The 26,853-nt window shown below is 37.1% G+C and overlaps 1 protein-coding gene across 3 annotated transcripts in view; it reads left to right on the forward strand.

Annotated features, from left to right (window-relative positions):
- Nucleotides 1-26,853, forward strand: part of NCAM2 (neural cell adhesion molecule 2) — a 267,992-nt gene that overhangs the window by 20,008 nt on the left and 221,131 nt on the right. The window lies entirely within an intron of this gene.

A 26,853-nucleotide genomic window follows, 5' to 3' on the forward strand; every position in this document is an offset into this window, starting at 1 on the left:
AGGAAAGAGTGCCTACTTTTAGGTTTTGTATAATACTAAATATGTGAAAAATAATGTAGGTCCACAGACAGACACCAAAAAACTAACAGGCCTTTTTCCCAGGGAAGACAGCTCCATCTTTGCTTTGCAGTATAATTTGTAGTAAAGCTAAATTGGAGGTTTGGTTCTTGCAATTTTGTTTTGACATGTGGCCAATTATGAAGCTCTCACCAACCCAGCTCGGTGTAATCTCCCTGATTGCGAGTCTCCTGGTGTCTGCCCTTGGGAGGGAGCGAAGTTTGCATGCAGGACGTGGTTTAAGTGCTGCAGTGTCTCTGGCTGGAGACGGCCCGAGGGTCACGCCGTGGATGATACAGTGACTTCCTTGTTCTCAGCCTTCTTTTCTCCATTAGCTACATCCAGCAAGGACTTGAGGGTGAAAGAATGCTTGCTCTTCCTGTTATCCAAATCAGGGTGGTGCTTGTTGAGCGGATTACACTGCTAGTGTAGAACATGAACGGAGAGGGATGACTCTACTACATCATCCAAATTTTGTATTTTGCCTATATCTGTTTTGTAAAGCTGTTTGTATTTCCCTTTAAATGCATATTGCATTGTGAAGAAACACAGTGCAAGTGGCATTACAGTCCCTAAAGGAGTTCCCATGATCTGTCTCTGTGAAGAGAGCAGCTGTGTATGGTCTTTGACAGTCAGATTTTTTTACTGCTGTCACTTAAAACATACATTTGTCTGGTATCTGTTGGATCTATTCAAGAAGCAGCAGTTCTGTGTAACTGATTTCCTGACCCAATTGCCTCAAATTGCTTTGTCTTTTGTTTGTTTTAGGCAGTTATTCAGGTAGACACACTGGTGAAAGAGTGTAATGCTGCAGGACTGTATTTGAAGTGGTTCTCTGGTTGGATGATTGCTGCTGAGCCTTTTTAATGAACTTCTGTATGAATTTCTGAATTTTTGAAGATTAAATCTCCGAGGATTTATCAGAATATTTTTAATCAAGTTTTGGCCTCTCTGTATGTTAATGTTAGTGGTAGATACAAAATATATGTCCCAGTTCTTTAGTTAATTCAGAGATTGTCTTTTTTTCCCCCCTTGATTGGTAATTTACAGTAACAATTTCATGTTATGAAGTTCCTCCCACTGTCTCTGTACATAAATAGGTTTCTTATTAAATTATCTCCACCTGGTGGCAGCATGTCATAGCTAGCAAGAGAGTAACAAGCTGAACTGCAGCATTTTTTAATTTAACAGAAACATAACATCAAAGCTAGTTAAATCAGATGAGTCATTTATTGCTTAAAAAACCCTGTAAATATGCATGAAATATTTTATAGCTGGATGTGGTGTCTCGTTTGTAATTGGATCTCTAACTGATAAGTATCCCATGCCTTCAGAATGCAAGTTGATTGCCATGAGTTCTGTTGGCACAATTGTATTAATGTCTGCATTGCTTCCCTTTGGAAGAACAATGCAGGTATTTTGATGGGGAAAGCCAACATTCAAGAGTGTTTAGCATATCTATTCTGCTTATTCTTGTAGTCATAAAATATGGATTAGGCTGTGCAGCGTTTGCATAATGTGTTTTCTTGGAGCATGTTTTTGTAGTCTGTTGCAAAGAAATACTCTGCTGAAATGCTGAATTGCCAGTTTTCCTCGAGTGAAAAAAAGAAACATTTTCAGAACAATAAGTGCAGTATCAACAGTATCTTATGAAAAGACTTGAGGTAAGTTCTCAAAAATAGTTTTTATTGGCACAGTTGTCCAAAGAAGGTTTACATATGAGGTACCCTGCAAGCAATTCCATATGCTTTTGAACAAATCTTATGCTTTTTACAAAAAAACATAATAACTTGTTCATCCAGAACTGAGTGGCCTTTTATGTTTTACAAATAAGGTCATCTCTTAAATGTTACACATTTACATCTCCTACTTCCATTTCAAAAGTATCTCAGAGTGTTTCTGAGGGTTTACTTGGAAAGGAAATTGGAAATATTTTGTGTTTTCAAAAATATTCTCCAATGTAAGAAAGATACAGCATGCCTGGATGGTGTAAGGTGATTTGACCAGCTTAAATCTTGTATGAAATATGCTTTTAGTATCAGGAGAGATTTTTAAGGCTGTGGTCATGTCTTTTTTCTGTGGAAAATATTAGATTTGGGGTAAAAAATAAAAAATGGCAAACATGGGTTTATTTACTAGAGCCTGAAACTACAATGATAAAAATATTTACTTTGTTTTTTTTTTCCCCTAACTAAAAAATAAGTGATAAAACAGTTTGGTAAGACCAAATTAACAGCTGACAACTTGTAATAAGTCCTGTGGTTTTGATTTAAAGCTTATAAATTTATTTGTTTATATGTAGTATCATTTGACATTTGTTATAGTAACACACATTGAATCAAATATCCCAATTTTTTTAATTTAATGGCGTTTTTAAATAGACCTGTACTGGGTTTCTTTGAAAAGGAAAGGTTAGCCTTTTTACTGATGAGTTTACATTTACTATGTTACTTTGTTAAACAGTGTAATTATTTTGATATAACTATTTACAACATATACTGGCTTATGATGAGTTCTTTACTGCCAATTATTAAAAAACTTAAAGCTTGAGAACCTCCCATGGAAAAACTGGTTTGGTTTTGGATACTCTATTTCTTTGGCTGGGTTTTTTAAGAGGGAAAATTAGAAAACAAAGAATAGGCTGACACCAAATGGAAAGAAAATTTGTTTGTATCTGTGGCAAAATCCAGGCCCTGTTCTCAGATCTTTACTTGATATGATTGTCTGTCTGTATGTGGGCTCTTTTTTATAGTTAAAATACTGCTATGTAATCCTTCCAGGTAAGAACTAGAGAATTTACCTTTGCTAAAGTCCTCTTAGGCTTAATGGGCCAGAGAAATTGTTATCTATAAGTAATAAATAAACAAGGGGCACAAGGGGTTAATGTGTCACTTCTGTTCATTGAGTCTTCAAAGTTTTCAAAGTCTTAAAAAGGCTGTGCTCACCTTGTTTTTCTGTTGTGTGAGAAGCAGAAAATATGAATTCAGGGGAGGAAGGGGAAGGAATCCCAACCAAGCAAATTACATTTACATAGCTGAGCAACCAATCTCTCTTATAAGCCATAAATATGGGGATATTACGTTGATTTGTCATACTGCATTAATCTAATAAAATTGGCTGAGGCAAAGTTTCTATTAGGGTTTTTTCCTTTATATATAGAACTTTTGTGTGGAAACAGGATTCCATTTTTCTTTGATCCATCAAAGAGTTTCAAGGCTGGAAATACATTTCTGAATTTAATAACAAATTTCTAGTTATTACTTAGGAGCTATAAAACTGAAATTCACCTAAAAAAAAGAGATTAGATGCTAATTTAATCTTCTTTCTTGGTTTATTTTTTTAGTATATTTCACCCTGCAGCTGTTGAGCTGACCAGTTCTGATGAGATCAGGTAGTATAAGCTGCAAGTAACTAATTTGAAAAAAATATCATTAAAGAAAGTGAAATTTAAGCAGTCAAGAATTTCCTGCTTTACTGATTGTAATTTTTTTTTATTATAAAAAATATCATTACTATTAACTTTTTTAATCTTATTATACGGATAAAATGAGAAAACATTGAATGTTTGGTGAAAGGTCTAATTTGCCTTACAGAACTCTAGCTGGAAATTTCAACCAGGTACTAAGATGTTTTCACACCTCTTCTGAGAGGTTCAGACCACAAGCTGCTGATTTTTCTCTCAGGACATTGTGCCATTTGTAGGTTGGATGAGTTTTGGTGTCCTTCTGGGAAAGCCAGCAAAGCTCTCGTTGTTCCTTGCTCTTGTGCTTCACCTTGGGGTGAAGGGACACAGCCTAATGGAGCTGCTTCCCCTCTCCTTGTGCATTAGCAGGAATAAGGACCCAGGACTAGGGAAGTGTGAACTCCCTGTTGGGGAAAACAGGGTGTCAAGCCCCTGTCTGATAGGAACTGCGCCTGTTTAGATGCTCTTGGAAATTTTATCCCCATTGGCTTTTCTTTAAGCAGACACCAAGGGTGCAGTTTAGATGACATGCTAAGTCTTCAGCATATATAGGAAACTCAGATGTTTTGGTAAGTGTTGGAACTGACATTGGGGATGTCCAGATGTTAGGGAGAGGAGAATCATTCAGAATGGCTGTAGCCTCTCTCCCATGGCCGTGGGGCTGTACAGAGCCCGGCTGGGTGCCCCCGGCCCGGCCGAAGATGCCACACCAAGTGCCACTCCCGGATTCCCTCCGGAACCCTGGGCAGTGTTACCGTCTGTGGCGTGGGTGGCGCAGGCGGGATCTCCGCTACGAGGTACTGAAGCAAAGGAAGGAGGAGTGGATGCCCGTATAAGTACCAAAGATCTTTGAATCTTCTTTCCCAGTGGGGGGAAAGCGACCAAGGAGATGCGGAGGGGAGGCGCTGATAAAGGGAGTGGGTGTGATAGGAGGAGACACAAAGCTACCAATAGCAAGGACCCAGGGAGGAGCGTGGGTTACAGCTAAGCCACTGAGGATCACACAGGGGAGGGGAAAAACCCCAGGGGCAAATCATCCATCGAATAAGGAAATGACTGACACAGAGAATTCTCGAGATAAGGGGGGTGGTCACCATGACAGGCAGGGGGCGGGGCGGGGCGGGGCGGGGCGGGGCGGGGCGGGGCGGGGCGGGGCGGGGCGGGGGCGGGGCGGGGCGGGGCGGGGCGGGCGGGGCGGGCAGCTCCAATCAGGAGAAACCATTGTGAGGGAAGTACATGGGGGGAACCGAGGATCGAACCATTATTGAGTTGCAAAAGGAATAAGTGACTCTAAAAACACACAATGCCACAAATGGCATGAAAAAAATGAGAGCAGGGTTACATCCCTGAGGTATATTAGAGGAATGGGACAATGTGATAAGCAGAACATGGATTTCAGAGTGGGCAGCTCACCTTATTGGTTCAGCTGGGCTTTGGTGCCTGCCAGGCTTTGCAGCTCGGCCTGAGGGGCACAGGCTGGGTTTGGTGGAAGCTGCCCTTGGCCTGTGCTGTCAGGGGATGCTCAGCTGCAAGGACTTGGAAAATAGGAACATGTTCTTCCTCTGGAAGGTGGTCAGGAACTGGAGCAGGCTCCCCAGGGAGTGGTCACAGCCTCAAGGCTGCCAGAGCTCAAGGAACATTTTGACCAGGCTCTCAGGGACAGGGTGGGATTGTTGGACTGTCCTGGGCAGGGCCAGGAGTTGGACTCAGTGATCCAGGGGGGTCCCTTCCAACACAGCATATTCTGTGATTTCTTCAAGGAAGCCTGTGGCTGCCTAGTTTCTACTGCACAGCTCCATATCTTGAGCCACATTCATGGCTCAGTAGAGTTTATTTTGGCAGAAGAAGTGTTGTGTGGCATTGCTTGGTGTGCAGACTTTGTTTGCTTGGAGTTTTGGGGAGCAGTTGATATTGTGTTTGTGTGTTTATGAATTTACAGTACTGAGAGATACCAAGACTTCTTTGGAATTAATTTTGCTGCTGGCTATGTTGAGGAAAGAAAACCGAGAAGATTTTGAAAAGACAGTCATCAAAGTTGATTCAATAATAGATTCAGTGAGATGTTTGAAGTTTTTGGTAATGTAAGCCAAACAATTATTTGGTTAATACTTGGAAAAAAAAAAGTAGCAAATACATACATATTCTCTGGTGCTTATAACTTGCTCCTTCTTAAAAACTGATGAGAAGTGCATTCTATCAGGTGTTGCATCTGAAATAGTTGAATAAAGAGTATTTAAATTCCTTTCTTTACCATAGATGTAAATACTTCAGATAGTGTGCATTTGAGAGGTTGTGAAGTACTGATGAAGCATAAAAAAAAAACCAAAACAACAAGAAACCAAAAAAACCCTTCTGGAATTGTCTTGAGAATCTCATTATGTAATAGTTTAGCACCTGTGTGCTTTAATACTTATGGCCACTTCTTTCTCTTTTGACTCTTAATATCTGCTGTAAATTGCACTGAATTCTGTGCTCTCTTCTTAGCAATTTTGTCACTGCTTAGAGTGAAAGTGACTTTTTCAAAGTCTTTTTATTCTGATTTGTTCTTGAATTACCTTAATTTTAAATCAGTTTTTATTTTCCCTTTCAACTATTTTATTCTGAGCTAATCTGTGAAAAAGGGCAGGCCTCTGAAAGTAAGGAATTTTTCAGGATAAGACGAAAAAAATATAAGCAAGCAACTGTATTGCTTGCAATCATGTTCCTTCTTCTCCTGTACAGGGAATTTATATTCAACTGAGTTGGTAGTGGAACTTATTGTATAAACTTATTGTGGAACTTATTGTATAAACTTTTAAGCCCCAAAACCATTTATTTAGATGTTCTAAGTAGGCTGTGAACATATGGATACTCTTCGTAGAGGTCTATTTACCTTTAATAAGTTTCCTGTGATGTGACATGAAATATTGTTTTCCATTCATCGCCATTCATTTCAATATTGAAGAAATTCAAAGAATTCAAACAGGTGAATGTTTATAAAGTTATATATCTTTACCTATGCACTTGCTCTACCTGCAAAAAGAGATGTATAATCAAAATTTTTTTCAATATATCTTAGGGTGGTCTATCATATGGTTTAAGAGTTAGAAGATATAACTACATCCCTGTTGATTCTACTCTTAGAGTAATTAAGGCTGAGTCATGGGCTGGTGCTAACAAAGAAATGCAAAATATAAGTGCAAGAACCAGCTCCTCTTCTTTTTTTTTCTTTTCTATTTCTTACCGTGACATATCCTGTCCGGCACTCTTTATATATATTCCAGTATTTAATAATTTCTTAGAGAGCAAAGTCTTTATGGGTAAAAGCTATGTTTTCAGGGGAGTTATGGTTATATAGCCCCAATTAAAAAATTTATTGCATTTTTTCTATCTTTCTCTGGCCTCTAAGTCAAAACAGGACAATGAGGTAAAATTTTACGTTTCCATTTGTTTACTGACAGAGTAAAACTAGGACTGCTGGTTTACTGTTGAGGTTGCCAGGACAATTTCATCTGGGGGGGACTGAATCCATACTGTGTCAGAAAGACAAATGAACTCTTAAACACTCAATTGCTTTTCTGCTGGCTCTCAATCTTGGAGCTCATCCAAGTGTATTTCATGGCGTGTCTCTATATAGTGTTGGCACTTGGGCGCTTTGAGTTGAAACAAAGTTTTCTTTACTCCCTGTAGTAACACCACTATTGATGTGAAGCACTGTGTGGGGGGGGATTTGTTTCTAATGCTTGAAAAAGTGCATAAACTTTTTTTTGGTCAGAATTTATTAAGAATATGCACAATATTGAAATTTATAAGTGACTTTATTTTAGAGAAGTAAGTGTGTACCCTTAATATGACTGAAATTTCGACTGCCTACACCACTAGGCACCTCTGGAAAAGTTAGAAGCTGTTACCTTTTTAACAAAAGTGATGTGCAGCTTCTCAATTTAAATGGATATTTTGGGGATTACACTGAATACCTGAGATTCATGTTTGTGTTCTTCATTCTTTTTGAAATCCTCTCTGTATTGCTTACATATGTGAAGCTCCTGCTTGACCTTGTTCCAGTTTTGCTTCTGTGTACCAATTACAGTTGTTTTGTGATGTAGTAAAACTAAAAATGGCCTAAAATTAAAGCTGCAGCTCAGTGTGCACCATTTTGTCACTAACTGAAATTCTGAGCAGTGTTGTGGGGTCGGGGGTGTCAAATTGAGGGGTTTTCTTTAGGTTTTTTTTTTTTGGTCTTTTTAAGGTACATACAAAAGAGTTCTACCTTGCAGTGATATGAAGGTTTTAGAAATGAAATAATATGAATTTTGGATGCTTTGATTCCAACATGAGTAATTTCAAAGTGTGATACTGGGATCATGTAGGAAGATTATTGCACATGTTTAGAAGTACTCCTTTAATCAAGTGATCATACCTACATCCAGTAAATAAAGCATATACTACTTTATACATCTGTGATCAAATTGAGGTAGTTATACTCTTGTTCTCACAGAAGAAAAGCTGCATTTCTGAGTTCCAGCTCTCTGAATTTTAACTGCATACAGAGAAAGAAGAATTCTTATTTTTTCCCATGGCAGAAAGTCATTAAACTTGCAGTCTGTTTGCGTGATCAGTTTGAGGCTGAAAGAGATCCATATACCCATTTCTAGTTTGGAAATGAGCAGCAGGCAGTTCAATATTTGAATAAGGTCTTTCTTTAATGTACTCAAAATGTTTTAATATTCCATCAGTAACAATAATAGAAAAAGTCAAAGAGGAAATAATGGAGAAAGGTCTGAGAGTACAAAGTATGGTAGCTTTTATATCTTTGGATAGAGTGTAGGGCATATAACTAAAATATATTTCTAGACTCAACAGAAGTTTTTTCAGCACAGAAAATAAGTTTCTTTAGTATGTCAAAAATATAAGGTTCAGCTGTTTAGAAAGGGAAAAAATTAAATCTCTACCTTGCTTATACAAAATCCTCAAGGTTAAATAAATTTTCTTTTAAAATGTGACCTTCGTTAATGTGTTCTTATAGGTTGGGTGGTTTTGTTTTGTGTTTTGGTTTGTTTGTTTTTTTTTTTAATTTAAATTTTTTTCTTACCATCATAGAACATAGCACTGATTTTTATCATAAACTGTAGTTATAATAAAATGCTCAGTTCCAAGATTCCACCTATGGATGCTACTAGTTGCATCTATAGAAAAGTTGGGACTATGCAGTGATAATTCTTTACATTTTTTAATGATATAAAATTGGGTATGTGTATGTCTGAGCAGAATCAATCTGGAAAGAGACTGAGAAAAAGACATGTATCACTGTACTGCATTTATACAGTTCCTGTTTCATTGTAAAACATTCGTGCAGGTTTTGGATGGCTGTCCGTACATACAGAGATTTACATAATTCTTAAAGTTTTTATTTAGTAATGTGAATTCTGTAATTTTAAATTACAAAGTAAAAGCAATTTCTGAGAGTTCAAATTTCTAATTTCTCAGACTGAATTCAGTAAATCAGACAAGCCACATATGTTTTAAAGCAAACCCATTTGATGAGAGAGTTTATATTCTCAAGGAAGAGAAAAGATTTTTACTTTCTCATCCTTATATAGGTCAGGAAAATGCTTCTCTTAGTTGTTTGAGCTTCTAATTACAACTGTGAGACATAAGCCACTTCCTACAATAATTCAGATAACTTGGAAAGGCCCTTGTTTTCTTATCTAAGATCTGCAGTGGTAGGAAAACAGCTTCCCTACATGTTATTCTTTTACCATTTCTTACCTAATTTGGCCACAATTAATCAGCAGCTTGTATTTGGTGATTTTTTTAGTGATAATATTTCAGGAAAAAGAGAGAAACATCCCCCAGACTCGGGGACATTGTCAAATATTAAATTTGGTTCTGTGTGACTTTCAAATGGAGAAAATCCAGTTGTAAATTCTAAAATTTCATCTGGTTGATAAAGAACTTGACATCAAATAAAAGCCAATAGGGAATAGAGGCATAAGAGAACACACATCTAAAAGTTCTAAGTTGAAAAGAGAGCTGTTGAATGAAGGTGTTATTAGGAAATTATATTAATTGACCATAATTTTATTGAAAATTATCTGTTGAGCAGTAGCATGGATTAGGAACACTTTGATTGAAGTGTCTGTAAGAAGCAGGTCACAGAATCCCAGAATGGTTTGGATTGGAAGGGACCTTACAGATCATCTCATTCCAACCCCTCTGCTGTGGCAAGGATGGCTGCCACTAGACCAGGTTGCTCAAGAGCCCCATCCAACCTGGCCTTGAACACTTCCAGGGCTGGGGCAGGCACAGCTTCTCTCGGCAGGCTGTTCTAGCACCTCACCACCCTCACAGCAAAGAATTTTTTCCTACTATCTAATCAAAACCTACTCCCTGTCAGTGTCAAGCCATTCCCCCTTATCCTGTCACTCTGGAGCCTTGTAAAGAGTCTCTCTCCAGCTTTGCTGTAAACTCCCTTCAGGCACTGGAAGGTCAAAATTAGGTCAATCCAAAGACTTGACTTCTCCAACCTGAACAGCCCCAATTCTCTCAGCCTTTCCTCCCAGCAGAGCTGCTCCATCCCTCTGATCACCTTGGTGCCTCCTCTGGCCTGGCTCCAGCAGGTCCCTGTCCTTGCTGTGCTGGGAGCCCAGAGCTGGATGCAGCCCTGCAGGTGGGGTCTCAGCAGAGGGGGAGAGGGGCAGAATCCCCTCTCTCAAGCTGCTTATAAGACTTAATTGGGGATTAAAAAAACCAAAAAACCAACAACAACAACAAAAAATCCCATTTTTTTTGTTATTCAATGGCTGTAGAAGCATCTGGAAAAGAGGGAGTCTTTTGGTAGATGTCATTAGAGTTAGGAACACTAGGCAGAACAGCAGTCTAATGAGAAACTACTAGAAGCTCTTAAATCCTAAAACTGAAAATAGTGATTTGTATAAGAATGTTCCTTATTGCTTTCCTTTAAATACTGGGCGATATAGTTTCCTCTAGCTACGGTTTTACAGTGTTTAATAAAAAATATGAAAAAGATTAAATGCAAAGAGCATGGAAAAGAAAAGTTGCTTACACTGCTGAAATTCAAGGCTGTGTTATCAGAAAATTTCCATTTGCTGCATTTTTTTTCTCTGATGGGCTGACCCAGAGTAGTCGTGCTTCTTTATCTGAGCATTTATTTTTGTGTGCTTTGGTGCTTCCAGAGGACGAAGATCCCTGCCTGTGCTGCTCTAAAGGCAGCCTTATTTTCCATCTCTCAATGCAGTAGGAGGCCCAAATATAGAAGAACAAGCTTGCTCTCCAAAAAATAAGAAGCCTCCAAACATTTAAATTTTATTGTCTCTTTAGCATAATTAGTTAATAGAGCAACATCACAGAGGTTTATACTGGACAACATGTTGTAGCTTGGAGAAATGTGAATGAAAAAAAGCTCAGGAATTTTTTAATACCGAGATAATTTACACACCATAGGGGTATTTCCATATCTCCAGAGCAAGTATTTAGTTCTTAAATTTATGCAGTGTTTTTGCAGAACTTTTTATGATCTGAATGTTTCATCTTTTCTTTTGGATCCTTATACTCCCCCAGAGATTGAAGTGTAAGAAATACAGTATTCTCCCTTAAGGTTTCTGTTTGCTGTTTTTATTTTTTTGTGTGACTGATGAATTCCCAGGTATGCTGAACTTTTAGTTTAGCCCTTTCCAAATTAAAAACTTTGTGATGAACTCAGCAGAAGACTTGCATGACATTCACAGAGCCATAGTAAATAATTTTTTTTTCTTGGATACTTTCTCAGCAAAAAAAGTGGAGTTCCATCAAAGGACATGATTTCAGTGACAGAAATACAGTCTTTGGATTGACTGTTCCTGAAATGTAATTTTGTGTATCAAGCAAATGTCAAAAGAAATAAAAGTTACATTCAGTCTAGACTTAACTTTTGACAGTAGTTTCAGAATAAATCTCAAAGATGAGTTACAAATTCTCACTCTACCTAATGCTGAAACATGAAACTGAAGTAGAATGTTCATTAATAAATCTCTTTCTTTTCCCCATTGCTTTAGAACAGCAAATGTAATAATATGACCTTAAAATGTATGTAACAGGCTTTTCTCTTCTATTTTCTTCTGTGGGAAGCTGTCTCAAAATCTGGGTAAAAGACTTAGCTTATAAAATGTCACTTTAACCTTTGTGCATGATCTCAGCAGGATCAGATTTGCTGGCTTATGGAATAGTAAGGTTTTTTTAAAAATTTGTTTAATGCACAAAAAAAATTTACTTTTGATAACTTGACTTTTATGATAATTTATTACACTTAGACATGGTAACTCTAACAAGCTTTTTTGATTTAATCTAAATGAATGCACTACCACATGTCCAGTGTTATGAAATATTTTCAATATTTTTATAAAAAATGAATTTAAAGTCTCTATAACTTGAGATTAAGCATCTGTACTTTGCCTATTGAATTTGAATTTTTATATTTATAACTAGCCCATTTAAAGGATCATGTAAATGAAAATAATTGCTTTTTTCTAAATAAAAGTAGAAAATGTAGATAGAGCAAACTGAATTTGCACAATTGGCAGTATTAAAGAATCAGGCCGTGATTAGAAATGAGTATAAGGACATGCAAAGCAGTTTTAAATGGGATATCCTAATTCTAGTTCCTAGCTACTGTCATCTTCTCTTTTTCCCTGTGGTCAACTGTTTGAATCTGGCATTTTTTGAATGTGATATCATGTGTCTTTAGTATTTAGTTCCATTCATGGGGAAAGTTGATTAAAAAAAATTTAAATATTGAATAAAATTAGACAGTTTTCTAGGGAACTGAAACTCTTACTGGTTTGCAAATAGAGAGAATTTTCCTGTTTTAGTTGGATCTTGATGTTCATTCATCTATAGGAAAATTTGGCTCCTTACTAAGATATTTTCTTTGCCCATGGGATGAAAGGGAGCCCTGTCTGGGCTCCCCAAGTCCCCACTTTTTTACCCAAGTGTTCAGAGCTTCTAGTAACCTCAGAGTGTCCCCTGGGGATGTCAGTAGTCCCCATATGAATAAATATCGAAGATAAGTGACCTTGGAAATAGATGAGCCTCAGCAATCTCTGCCATGTCCAAGATACCTCAGTCCATATTTCTGACGTATTCTGGCTTTTTTATGTCACAAAGAGAGTACACAATTTATTAAATATTTATTAATGAGATTGAACAAATTAATGTATAAACTTTATGAAGTGTCCTTATTTTGGCTGGTATAGTTTTTTTTTCTTTGTAGCTGGTACAGTGCTGTGTTTTGGATTCAGTGTGAGAATGAGGTAGATAAGACACTGATTCTTTGTTGCTGAAGAGTACTTACCTTTAGTCAAGGATTTTCCATGTCTGATGCTCTGCTACTGAGGAAGGGCACAAAAAGCTTGAAGGGAGCATGGCTATTCACCTGACCTGAACTGTCCAAAGGGATATTCCATACCATAGAATATCATACTCACATATCAAATGTGGGAGTTACCTGAGGAGCGGCTGGGCATTGGTCAGTGGGTAGTGAGCAACTGTATTGTGCATGGCTTGTCTTTGTTGGGTTTTATCCATCCCTCTCCCTTTTGTTACTATCATTACTACTATTATTTTTATGATGATAATTACTTTGTTTCAATTATTAAACTGATTTTCTATAAGCCTGTGTCTTTTAGTTTTGTTTTTCTTGTTCTCCTCCCTATTCCACTGGTGGGATGGATGGCCAAGTGAGTGAGTGAGGGCAGGGTATGTCATTGTTGACTGTGGTTAAACCATGACAATCCTTTTTGACCCCCAGCATGAGGATCAAAGGGTTGAGATAATGCCAGATCTGACCAGAACATGTTAGAGCAAATTTGTTGTAGGCATTCTTTGTGTAGGCTTAGTATTTGCTGTCACAATGTTGATTTATTTGCTATCAGAGTTGTGCTTGTTCTCAGGGTTAAGACTTGCTCTGTGTGTTCCCTGTGGTGATGTTTATCCTCCATGGGGCCTCAGCTAAGGGTTATCATTTTGTACTTTGTAGTAGAAAAAAGGGATGTGAAGGGCTTATGGTGTGATAACATTGCTGGGCATAAAACTATTCAGGTACAAGTATTCAGTATCCCAGCCACCTCTGTATATCAGGAGTCACCTACTGGGAACTATTATTTAAAACACCTTTTGCCTTCTCTCCTTGGAGAGTCAGCCTGTGGGAGAGATATGTCCCTTTTTTGTCCCCAGGCTGATTATAGTAGCTTTTGAGAATTTTAAAGGTTTTTGAATATCCTTGAAACCAACCTGGTCCTTTTGCCAGGAACTAGCATGTTACTGCACATGGTTCAGGTTTTTTAAGGTTAAACAAGTAAAGAACATCAGGCAGAGATCTGCCCTGAGGCTGGATATTTATGAGTAGCAGGGTCTGTCGGATGGTATGGGGAAGTACCTAGGACAGTGAGTGCCTCCAGTCTTTTGGAACTTTACACCTGAGTAAGTCCAGAATCTGCAATAACTAGGAAAAAGTTTGGAAAACAAAACAGCTGTGATCACTTTCTAGAGAAGCAGGCATTGACAAAGTAATTGGAGAAGGTACTCCAGTCAACTTCTGGAGGTGATCCTATCAATCAGGAGGGAAAGGTTTACCTCCAGGGAAGATATTACATGTTGCCCAGGAAAATGGACTGCACAGGTATCCAATAACTAGGGGAATTAACCCTGGGAGAGGTGACTTATTATGGCCTGAACCAGACACAGCCACAGATCCAGATCAAGTTCAATCCATGTGATCCATAGGGCAGAAATTTGTCCAGCATGCCCCATTGTCACACACCAACCCACTGGATACATTAGTCTGGAAGGACAGTGTGGCAGCAACAGTGGATGTAGCCATTTACCAGCTTGAGGAATATGAATGTAGGACAGTATTTCTTCCTCCCTCATCTCAGCTGTGGAGAAACTGTGTGATAAACTATCCTGTGAGTTCCAGCAATTCAGAGGAAATATGTCCAGCTCCCCACCTGCAGGGACTCGTACCTCAGTGATTGACTGCAGGAGTCCTTTGGCTAAAAAGATGATACAGGAGGTACAGCCACAGGGTACCCTGTGGTTTTACTTGTGGGACCACTGACAGGATGTGAGGAATTGAGATGGAAAGCCTGCCTCAACAGAGGCACAAGCACATGAATTACAGGAAAAAAAAAATGGAGAATCTTTGTGGAAAGTTCCTGCTCCAGTGCACAGTTTCTCAGGCAGTGTGGACAGATTGATTTTACTTCTGATTCTATGGAGAGAAGTTTTAATCCACTTTTACAAGAAATAAGTGGAGAATCCTGTGATATCAATATTAGAGAGTCCTCCCTGCTGGAGGAGAGGGACAGTCAGATTTGCTGGACTGTGTAGATCCCATAGCCTGGAATGTTGGACCCAGAGCAGCATAAGGCTCTTCTCAGTACTGGTGCACAGTGAACCCTGATGCCATCGAGCTGTGGAGGGGCATAACCCAGCTCCGTTTCTGGAGTGACAGGGATCCCAACAGCAGGGTCTGCTGGAGATTAAAATCAGCCTGACCATAATTGAATGGCTGGAACATCCTGTTGTGACTGGCCCAGACACTATGTATGCGTGTCAGAGACTACCACAGGAGAGAGTGTTTCAAGGCCCCAAAAAGGCATCATTGGTTTTTTTTTATAATTGCTGCCTTGGAGATGGAGGAAATTAAGAAGCTGCCTACCTTGCCTGGTCTTGCAGGAGGACCCTTCTCTTGTGGGGTTGTTGAGGGTTGAAGAGCAGCTTGTGTCAATCACTACCACAGTGGTGCACAGGTTCAGTATCACACCAACTGAGACTCCCTCATTCCCACCCATCTGCTGATTCCTTGACTGGAGAGCCAAGGTGTGATTAGCAGTTATTTCATTTTACACCTAAAAGGCTTGCTTACTGTTATTATGTTCCTGGTTTATCACTGGCGTAGCTTCAGGTATTTCCAAAAGTTTACGCATGTAATGTATACATGTAATAATAAGGAAAAAATGTTAACCTGACTTTCAGAAATTTTGGATGACTTGTTCACATTAGGATTTGCAACTTCTTTCATTTAAATGCTAAAAATCCTGTTCCAAGGGATGTGTCACAGTAGTGCATTTTCAGGTACTAGCAGCTATTTTAAAAGATAAGAACAATGTTGAAGGGATTTTGGGATTTCTCTTATAGAAGCAGAGCTGTCAAGCATTAAAAGAAAATCCTACCCAACAATAAGAAGCAAACAATACCACCCAAAAAATCCCCTTCTAATGAAAAAAGCAAACCAGGATGAACTAAACAAAAGCTACCCAGTACCAATTGGTGTTGATAAAACACATGTAAAAATCTTAGAAAAAATTTTATAAAAGTATTATAGAATCAAAGAGTGGGTCCGGTTGGAAGGGACCACCGTGGGTCATTGGTTCCACCTCCCTGCTGAAGCAGGATCATCCCAGAGCACATGACACAGCATCGCATCCAGATGGTTCTGGAACATCTCCAGTGAGGGAGACTCCACACCCTCTCTGGATGATCTGTTCCATTGCCTGCTCAGTGCACAATGGAAAAGTTCTTTCTCTTGTTCAGGTGGAACTTCCTGTTCATTGAGTTGCCTCTTGGTTTTTTTTTTGAAATTAGAGGAAAGTTCAATGAATAAAAATGTGTTTATGTGAAAATCTGTTTTTTTTTTTTTTTTTGATATACACACTAGCAGACTTGGATTTTAATTGTGATATTTAGACCAATTTGCAGCAGAATGCTATTGTTTCAGTTTGAGTTATTTCATGACTGGAGTTTCCTGAAGGAAAGAAAATTAATGTGAGAACTCACAGAGTAATGAAGATGATAAATTTACTTAACTGAAAATATGTTCATACTGAAGTGTCTGTCATTGCAAATAGTATATATCTGATCTTAAATCTGTCAAAACATCTATTTACGAAGACATATGAACTAGAAGGTTCAGTATACCTTAGAATTTGGTATGATTTCAACAATGAGATGAGTAGAAAATAGAATCACCTTAAGTTATTTGGCAGTGTTGTCTTCCTTTGTGTTTTCTGATCTCTTGAAGGAAAACAAATGTTATCTTTGAATGCCAAATTATCATTATCACTGGAATTCTTGAAGAAACTTTCTAGTTGGAGATAAAGATGAATTTACTTCTTCAGTGCTTACTGACAAGCTGAGCATTTCCTGGTTTTAGTTTTTAACTACAAACACAGAATTTCATGACCTGAATACCTACCTAGGCAGTGGTTCTACTGGCCAAGCCAGTTGGAAACATGTGCAACTAAGATATGGTATATGAAGTGTGGCAAAGCTGACACAAGATATTGACTCTTGATTTGTTTTTGGAAGAGGGAGGCTATAGAAAGTAAGTACTGATTTTACTAAGAACATTCTTTGAATTTATTATTATAGTAATTACTGAATTTGATGGAATAGACTAGATGGAGAGGGGTCCTGGTCTGTCAGTTTTACAGTCTCACATGCAACCCTAGGAGACTGCAAAATTTATTTTTAAGGCCAGGCAGTTGATTATTTCCCAAGAGGTCTAGTATAGCTCCTTGCCTTGTGACAATAGCAAGGGGAAAATATATGTTATTATGTAAGAACTCCTCATTTCAAAGAAAAAAAAATGCAAATACATGAAATTCTTGGGCTGCAGGTGGCCCTGCTATAACACTGAGACTGGAAAAAATGACCTCCAGAGATCACTTCCAATAGAATATAGGCTGTGACTTTTAAGGAAAAATGTCTTTAATAACAGTGGTATATCCTCCCCCAGGCCCTTAAAAATATTAAAATAGTGATAATATTAGAAAAAAAATTCTGCATTTCAAAGGAATCTACCTTCTCTTCAGAGAATGCTCATATTTAATGTATTTTCAACTTTCTGTGTTAAAGTTAATATGTTGGGATGGTATTGTAGTTCTGTCTAGCAGCTCCTTCTGGCATCCTGAGGAAGTGGTCTTGAATATCATAACACATTGTTAGAGAGAGTGGAGGTGTCAATGCAGTCCTTGGCTGTTGAAGCTTTCATTTGTACTCTGTTGATCACTGAATCTGGAAGTTCATACTGAGTGCACAAGCTGCCTGCATAGGAAGACAAGAAAATTATTTTCCATTTTCATTCAGCTCAGTAATCTTTATCAAAAATAATAGTAGCAATAAAAAATAGTTTTCATGAAAGGAAGCATTTGTATCAAATTCCCTGAGCAAATACTGTAATAGGTGCAAGTTGCTTGCACAATCCCATTGACCCTGTGTATTCTCAGACTGTGAAAAGATTTAAAACCAGAACAGATAATTACAGAGTCAAGTTATGGGCTTTATTTAGGTTTTGTTATAGCACCTTTCATTCATGGAGCTGTATAATGTAATGTGTGCAATGCCTGAAGTCTTGAAAGTATTCAATCCTTTGGTCTGCACTGCATCCTTGGAGACTAACAAAGGCATAAGCCCCTGGTGTAATGGTAAAAAGTGCAGCTGGGAAGCTGTTTGTTATTGGTGGACATAAAGGTGTTAAGAAAGAGATCTCTTGCTTTTGTTCTGTTCTACAGATGAAATTGCAAAAGGTGAGAAGGGGAGAAGCAAAAGATGAAGGGCAGCTTTTGATGCATCCAACAATACCAGAAGATGCTCTTAATGGTTCTTCCTTTTCATCTTCATAGAAACTGCAGACTTCATAGGTCAGAAATAGAAATGAAAGAATGGGGGCTTGGTGGAGGTGAGGCTGATACCCAGTGGTTGTTATTCTGCTGTTCAGTTAGTCCTGACACTTGTTTGCTTCGCTGACTTCAGGATGTACTGTACAATTTCTGTCCATATAGCAAAACGTTCTGTAGGCAGAAAACCTGGCACAACAGGTGTATGTTCTGTTCCTGTAGTCTGCAATTTACCTGACTAAAAAAGTGTCCAGTAGGTTCCTGAAATTCATCTTATTTACATTCAACGGTGCCTCTTAAGATCGACTGGCTTCATGAAACCTTCATCACTGTGGTTTTGTTTTTAATAGAGAATTTAAAATGTAATGGCCAGCACATAGTATGTAATAAGAGGTAAGTTAAGTCATTATTCAAAAAATGAATTTAAAAATATTTATTCTTTTAGCTGTATCTGTTAATCTTTTTAGATTCTTAGGTAGCATAGCATCAATATTTATAGGTACAAACGCATGCACAATATATTTGCATATCCAACATTTCTTAAATTATACAGCTGTTGGCATCTTAAACATACCCAACAGCAGTTCCTGTATGAATACAGTCTTGCACTAAACAATTTTTTTCTATTTCTCTTGCCAGTAGAAATTGTATTAGTTATATTATTATTGTATTATATTATATTATTTAGTGAAATAGGGGCCTCAGTGTAAGTATGCATATTGTGTTGGTGTGCCCTAATGAAACATATTTGAAAAATAAAGGTTATTTTTTATAGAACAAAAAAATAGTTGTAGAACCAGGGTGGTGGAAAGAGGCTCTCCTCATCTTCTTATTTTCCTCTGTTTTGAATTGTTTGCAGTCAATAAGCCCAAAGTAGGCAAACCTTGTGGATAGTGTAGTATTTACAAATCCCTGAAGCTATTTGAAAGGAAACACAAGCTAAATCATAAATCATCATGCAACAAATTACAAAGAAGCATACACTTGTGATCAGCAGCATGTTTGAGAAATAAGGGCTAAATCAGGGTAAGTTTTTCCATATATTTTCATTTACAGAGGGTAAAAATTGAATTGAGCTAAATCTGTGAATTGAGGGATGACTAATAATTACAGTATTCTCGGATATAGTGTTTTGTGAAAAAAACCTCTAAATGATGTTAAATATATGGAGATGAAACTTGATTTGAAAATATAGTGTGAACATTGTGAATTTAGAATTATTTGTGAGATTTGGTAATAACAGTAGAGAAATAAAAATGAGTCCTGAGTCTGGAAATAAGTGTTTTGATGCCCTTGTGGAATAGGCTGCCAAAATAAATTATGAAATATAAAACTTAAAAATCATAAAATAATTTGAGCATTTTTCTATTAATTCTAAAATCTTGAGACATTAAAAATCTGGGTTTTATTTCCAAATATTACATCATAATGAAATTTTACATCATCTTTGCATAATGACTTTTTAAATCATAATATTAAGATGAAAAAGTGAAGAGACATTTGTTGAAAAGCTCAGCATTTTCTCAAGTCTTAGTGAATTTTTGATAGTGTTAGTGATTTAAAGTAGTTATAATTTGGAGAACTAATCTGAATGGCCACTCTAGAAACTCCCCCATGCATTGACAGCTTGCCTTTAGAAGTCCTGTTTTAGTGGAATAAATTACAAAATATGTATGTTTTTTTAGGAAACTGACTCTGAGTTATTTTAGTTTCTCTCTTGCAAATATTTTAGAATATAGTGCACGTATCATAAAAAATAGTTTAAAGAACTTAATTTATCAATTTCAAATTCTCTAACTATATTTAGACTTTCAGATCCCGTAAACAAGAGCTGAGATGAGATCCACTGACTGACATTAGTAAAAATTAGAAAATAATCTGCTGAGTAGAGTATTTTGCTTTGGAATCATCTGTAGATGGGTCTGTAAATACTTTTTCAGATGTTAGAGTGCTGCAGTCCTGTGGAGCTTTCCACTGTATTGAAAAGTGATACTAAAATCTAAAGAGAACTCCTTAACCCCTTTTTGTAAATTTCTTTATTATGTGATGATGATAAAACAACTGCTACAAAAAAAAATTACTAAACAGCACTATTTTAAAAAGAAAAAGCACGTTACAACTGTGATTATCATGGTTTGACTGCACTACTGCTTCTGACTTTTTTTCTCCATGATAATTTTGAACACTTAATAAATAATATGAACACTTAATATAATGAAAATAATATGAATACAATAAATAATATTAACACTTCTGTGTGATTACTGATAGCTCTATGATGGGGAATAACCATTTGATATTTTGGGATTAATTAAATTATTTTTAAATAAATCACTCTACACAGAAAAAAATGCATGAAAGAGAAATATTCTCTAACAGAAATATTCTGTGACTGACAATACAATTTTGTGGTTTAATCCTGACTCTGAATGAGTGCTGCTCAGCAATAACAAACACATTCCTGTGTTTCAGCCCAAATCCAACACACAGCCCCCTCTAATCCAAGGTGAAAGAAATTAATTGTACCTCAGCCACAATTGGTATATACAGACATAACCAATAGTATGGATAGAAGGTGTGAGGAATTTTATGTCGTTCCTCCCTCTGAAAGTGGCTGTTATTAGTGATAACTGTGTGGGTATTTGTGTATTTTAGTGACATCTCATTACCATGAACTGTACTTCCAAGCTGGCTCTCGTCCAAGGACCTTTTCCAAGACTCTGGGAAGAACACACTCTTTTGCTTCTGCTACATATTGTGCTGTTAATTCATGTAGTACATTAGGTGTGAAATTCAGTGCAATGTCAGAGTGCAATACTATAGTTTTAAATATTTTTAAAAAATATTTTTCTAATTAATTAAGTAGAGATAGTGCCAGATATTTAACATGATATGTATATTGAAATTATTTAGTAAAAAGTGGCCCAGAGTCCTAAAAGCCAACAAATAACATTGGCAATTAAAAGGGAGGGCGAATTACTGTCTTGTATCTCATCATGCCATGTCGTTTGTAAATTCTCCCAGGAATCTCTAGTGAATGCTATCTTGCCCTGACAAATTCTTTGGGATGATTTAATGTTTTATTTCTCCAATAGCTTCTTTTAAAACTTTTATTTCAGAGGCATTCAGTGGCTTGTAGCCTGAATAGTAAGATTGTAACATAGGGATCTTCCCAGATTGTATCTATCAAACTCTTTGATTTTTATTTTTTTTTTTAATGCTGTAGCCTTGTCTCTTCTGAACGTTCTTTTTCTGCCAAGGTCCTGTACTCAGATTCTCTCAGTAGTCCTGACTTCTTAGGTAAAAGGATATAATTTAAGCTTTTTGTCTCTTGTGCTTTCATGTTTACCTTTCTGGAAGCTTTCTTTTCCAGAAGCTTTCATTTCCCCCATTTTTGTTTCCTTTTCTGCCTCCCTGCCCCCATTTTTCTTTTTTTTTTTCTTTTCCTTTTTTCCTCCCTTTTCCCACTTAATTTTTATGTGGACAAAACTCATGTTTTTTGAAGCATTCTTACTTGGCTTCAGTAAATCTCATTTTCACTGTGATTCAGTCGTTCTTGTCCAGAGCTTCATGGAAACCATGGAGGAGCAGAAAAGAAATCAGTTAAAGCAACACATCCAGTTATCATGTGTCACCTTATAGCTGTACTGTTTTTTCACTCATTGTGTTTTTGTCATTGCTCTTTTTGAGCAGTATGTGTGAAAGACTTATTTGTTTTTTGAAAGACTTAAAGACCTGTCCTGGTAGTCATGTTCCCTGGTATTTGGCTGATAGTTGCATTAATTTATATTTTAAGCTTCAAATAAATTCTCCCCTTTCTTCTTTTTTGAGATGACATATTCACCCATGATGCTGCTAGTGAAAATATGGGAAAAGTGTCAGATTTAGACTATTTAACTTTTTTATATCATTGCAGCATCTGCATCTATGTAATCACAGAGTCATTTAGGTGGAGAAGATTTAAAAGATTGAGTCCAACATTTGACAGATGACCACCTTTTCAAATAAACCATGGCACTAAGTTCCACGTCCAGTCATTTCTCGACAGCTCCAGGGATGGTAACTCCACCACTGTGGGGAAGCCTGTTCTAGTACTTGACAGCCCTTTCCATGAAGAAATTCTTCATGATGTCCAACCTAAATTTCCCCAGGTGCATCTTGAGGCCATATCCCGTTGTCATGCCCCTGTTTGCCTGAAGGGGCTGATTCCCCACCCGGGCTCCACCCTCCTGTCAGGGAGGTGTAGAGAGTGAGAAGGTCTCTCCTGAGCCTTCTTTTCTCCAGGCTGAGCCCACCCAGCTCCCTCAGCTGTCCCTGATCAGACTTGTGCTCCAGACCCTTCCCCAGCACTGGGCATGCTTCCATGTCTTTCTTGCCATGAGAGCTCAAAACTGGACACAGGATTTGAGGTGTGGCCTCTCCAGTGATCAGCACAAGAGGACAGTCACTGCCCTGGTCCTGCTGCCATACCATGGCTAATAAAAACCAGGATGCCTTTGGGTACCCTGCCAACCTGTGTTCATGTTCAGCTCCTGCTGATCAACAGCCCTTTCTAGGTTTGAAGTAGTTTTGAGGAGAGCAATACTTTTATCAGTATTTGGAAGTTCTTTGAGTTTTCTGGGTTTCTGTTGTCTTTTTTTGTTATATGTCCTTGCATAGGGTTAGTGTAGGAGAATGTTTTATCTAACAGCTCTTAGTCATATCCTTCTTGCTGAGAGTGATAGCAAAGGGCCCGTGAATATAAATGTGTTTATTTAGAATAATGGATAACCTTCACTTTCTAATGTCAGTAATAGATTTTATGTAATCAAAACCCCTCATGGTTGGGATGAGTAGCTTGAATAATTTTTGGTAAAGCTTTTATAGTTGCTATTGTTTCGTATTCATCTGGAATAACAAGAATTACTTTTTTCCCAAGAAAAGCAGTTTATATGTGTATGGTTTTCTGTTATTTGGTGAATATCTGAATCTACTGCAGTGCTTCTGACTGTTCTGACTTGACTCTAATCTTTAAAAAAATATATTTATTTATTTACTTATTCTGGTGCTTCTATTCTATACAGTAGATTTCAAAAAAAGCCCTCTTAATAATCTAAACTGTTTGCATTGGATGAGAGTTCAGAAAGCACAAAACCTAATTAACTAGTGGGATAGATTATCAACTTCCTTTTCAGAAAAGATAGGATCATCTTGGTTAAATGGAGAACTCCAAGCAGTATTTTGGGAACACGTATAATATAAGTCATCCTTATGTGACTATAAGGGATGGGCTATCTGAAGTTGCTTAAGATGCTCTGTTTGGGCAACAGAATTGAATCACACTGAGGATATGTGTGTGTATATATATGTACACATATACAACCTAAACAGTTCTCTAATATATTTGAAAAAATGACAGTACCTATTATAAACACAGAATGGCCTGGGTTGGAAAGAACTTTGCAGATCATCCAGTCCCGCCCCTTCTACTATGGGCACAGAGACCTCCCAATACACCAGGGTGCTCAGAGTTCCATCCAGCCTGACCTTGGATACTTCCAGAGATGGGACATCCCCAGCTTCGCTAGGAAACCTGTGCCACTGCCTCGCCACACTCACAGGAAAGAATTTTTTCCTAGTATTTTATCTTTCTTTCAGTAGCTTTGGATGCAGCCCAGCACACAGGGGGCTCTGGGCTCACAGTGCACACAGCTGGGGCATGTCCAGCCTCTCACCCACCAGCACACCCAGGTCCTTCTGCCCAGGGCTGCTCTCAACTGGAATGGGTGTGGAAATGGAAAAGGGGAATGTAACACTGGATTTCGAGAAGCAGCAAAACAACAGACCCAAACTGAACTGACGCACAGTCTATAAACATCTAAATGCAGTGACAAAATGGTTTAACTAAACAGGAAGCACATAAAGTGCTTGTCTTAGGTTTGAAAGCAGTGGTGTCCTTGTTAGATGAACAAATGTGAAAATAGTATTTATTTAACCGAATTTACAATGGATTGTTGGTCAAGAACATATAATAGATTGTGTTACTGTGCCTATAGTGGATTGAAGTTTGAAGATTTGACCTTTTTCAAGGACTTTTGTAGTAAGGCATAGGAGGATATTATGTACAGCTAAACCATTTTCATCCTCACTCACAAAGATGCAATAAAATTACTATTTTCCTCATGGATTTACGATAATATAGTACCTGAATACTTTTAAATATCTAATCTCATCTCAGCGCTGCACAGGAGCAGCAGGAAGACATGAAGAATGCATATGGAATGGAAGAAAATGTTGTGTCCCATAATGCTGAAATAGGGAGGAATGAAGTTCCTGCAATGAGTAATGAGATGCAGGCCCTCATTTTCTAATTTAAAGGAATTCAGATCCTGTAAATTCCTTTACCTGTGAAAACTTGCAGGATGTGCCGAGTGAGGGGGAGGTAGGATGAAGAAACCCTTTTTAGATGCCTTTTTTCATCTTTAGAAGCATTTTTTTATTTCTTTCTTTACACTTTTAACATATTCTAGTGGTCTAATGAATTCATTTAAAGAGAGATTGAAGTCACCCCTGCCTTTTTCTATGTTCCATATTTATTCAGATGGAAACTTAAGACAGATCTGAACAACACTGTCCTCATACTCAAGGAATTATCACTGATGTTGATTGAAAAATAAATACATTTTATTAACAATAGGCAGAATAAGTTAGTTTTGGATAGATAGCACACAACATTAGGAAACCTTATACATAGAAAACAGTTTCAGTCCAGACAAAGTGGTTAATTTGATTCTTACTGGTAGATAAGGATTACATATAAATGGGATCTGTTTTCTATTAAATCTTGTAAAAGAAGATTAGATATTATATTAAAATACATATTCATACATACTCATGAATATTAATGAGTAACACATTAGAAATCTTTTAGTTTTGTAATTATTAGATAAAATATCTACTAATTTGATCATTCATAAGGAAGACCCCCAGTTGCTTTTCAGGATTAATCCTTCATTTGTATTTGACCCATAGTTTATTTTATGCCACTTAAATTGTTCATACATTGAAACTGCTCTTTAAAAGCATTTTCAACATTGTTTTTTTCCTTATAATGTTGAAACATATCGAAAAAAACCAGTTTTACTATTAACTCTGATTTAACACTGAATTAGTTTTAGAGTGAATTAGTTACCACTGAATTAGTAACCATAAAATGTGATCTGTCATTTCTAAACTATAAAATATAGTATAATTAATCTATAATCTATTTCTCTATATATAATTAAACAGTCAGAGATTTTGTGCTATGAAAGCCTATCATTAGTTGACTTATATTTTTTTCAGCTTTCTAAGCAATAGCTTCTCTCTATATTAAATCTACAACTAAACTCAAAGAGATTCCTGTATTTCAAATTAAGACTCAAATTAACATTCAAACCCTGTCTCAAAGGTACATTTCCTCTCCTGCTGTTTTGGAAGTCTGAGTGGCAAAGGTTATTGTAGATTCCTGCTCTCTGCAGAAAAACTGATCATGGGGAAGAACTGAAAGTCAATGTTATTTTATAATATTTTTCATGTAGCTAAACTTGATTATGGCATTATCTGGGATTTTTTTAGGTTATTCATAATGCTAAGCTTCTGCTGCTTGCTGTGACTAACCCCAAACACAGAATATCCATGTGATGAGTGATATTTAAGAATAATCCCACTCATTTTCATGCTACTTTTTCCATATTGAGGTATATAAAATGGTGTTTAATTACACCCTAACAGTACTCTATAAGCTAGCTATGTCTCTAGGATTGCTTTTCTGAAGATGTCATTCATGGATTTTTGAAGAAGTTCTTTTGGGGCGCTTTTCAGTGAAACACAGAGGATGGGTGAAAATTACCAACCAACAATAATAAGTGTTTCATGTGTATATAAATTACACAGTAGGGTTATGATCTTCTTAAAAATTCTTCCACATTCATGTTGGAAACCTATGCTGGGGGAGAGAGCAATGTATTATTATTACTATTTGTTTCTAATTAGTCTTAAAGGCTTCTGGAAAAGGAAAAGCTGCACTTGGAATTTTTATTTTTTTAAGGTGGAAAATTGTAATGAATCCTGTAGTGCAATTATTCACTCTTTAAAAACATAATAAACATATTATCTCATGGCCTTAATTTTTTTTTTTTTTTTTTTTTTTTTTTTTTTTTTTTTTTGCTTTTGGGAGACATTAAACAAGTAAATGTTTATAGCTGTAAGTGTGAACATGAGAAGATTTTTTTAAGGTCCTTTTTTACTTTGTAGAGCTTTCTTGTAGTTCTTCAGCTGGCGCTTTTGTATTACAGGCTTTAGTCTATAAAGGGGTATCTTGAAAAAAGTAATGCTTTAAAAGAATTATTAGCTGTGTGTGCAGAGTTCTTGTTTAGCTCAAAACCTTTTCAAAAGCATTTTCAAAGGGGAAAGATCTCAAAAAATTACCTTCAAGAAGATTTCTGAAGATCAAAAGTAGCTTGCTGCGGTTTAAGAATGTGTTTAGTGTAAGTGGCAAAGTTTTGATAGTGAAATGGAACCCCATGGGGGTGGCTTTAGTGACATCTTTCCCAACCTAAATTACTTCCTTGATGGGGAAAAGGTTTGGTTTTGGTTTCATTCTTGCCTTGTTTTAAAACCTTAAGTGACAGTAACTCAAATCCCCAAGTTCAATCTGCT

This window comes from Serinus canaria, chromosome 1 (genome assembly GCF_022539315.1).
Source record: "Serinus canaria isolate serCan28SL12 chromosome 1, serCan2020, whole genome shotgun sequence".
NCBI lineage: Eukaryota > Metazoa > Chordata > Aves > Passeriformes > Fringillidae > Serinus > Serinus canaria.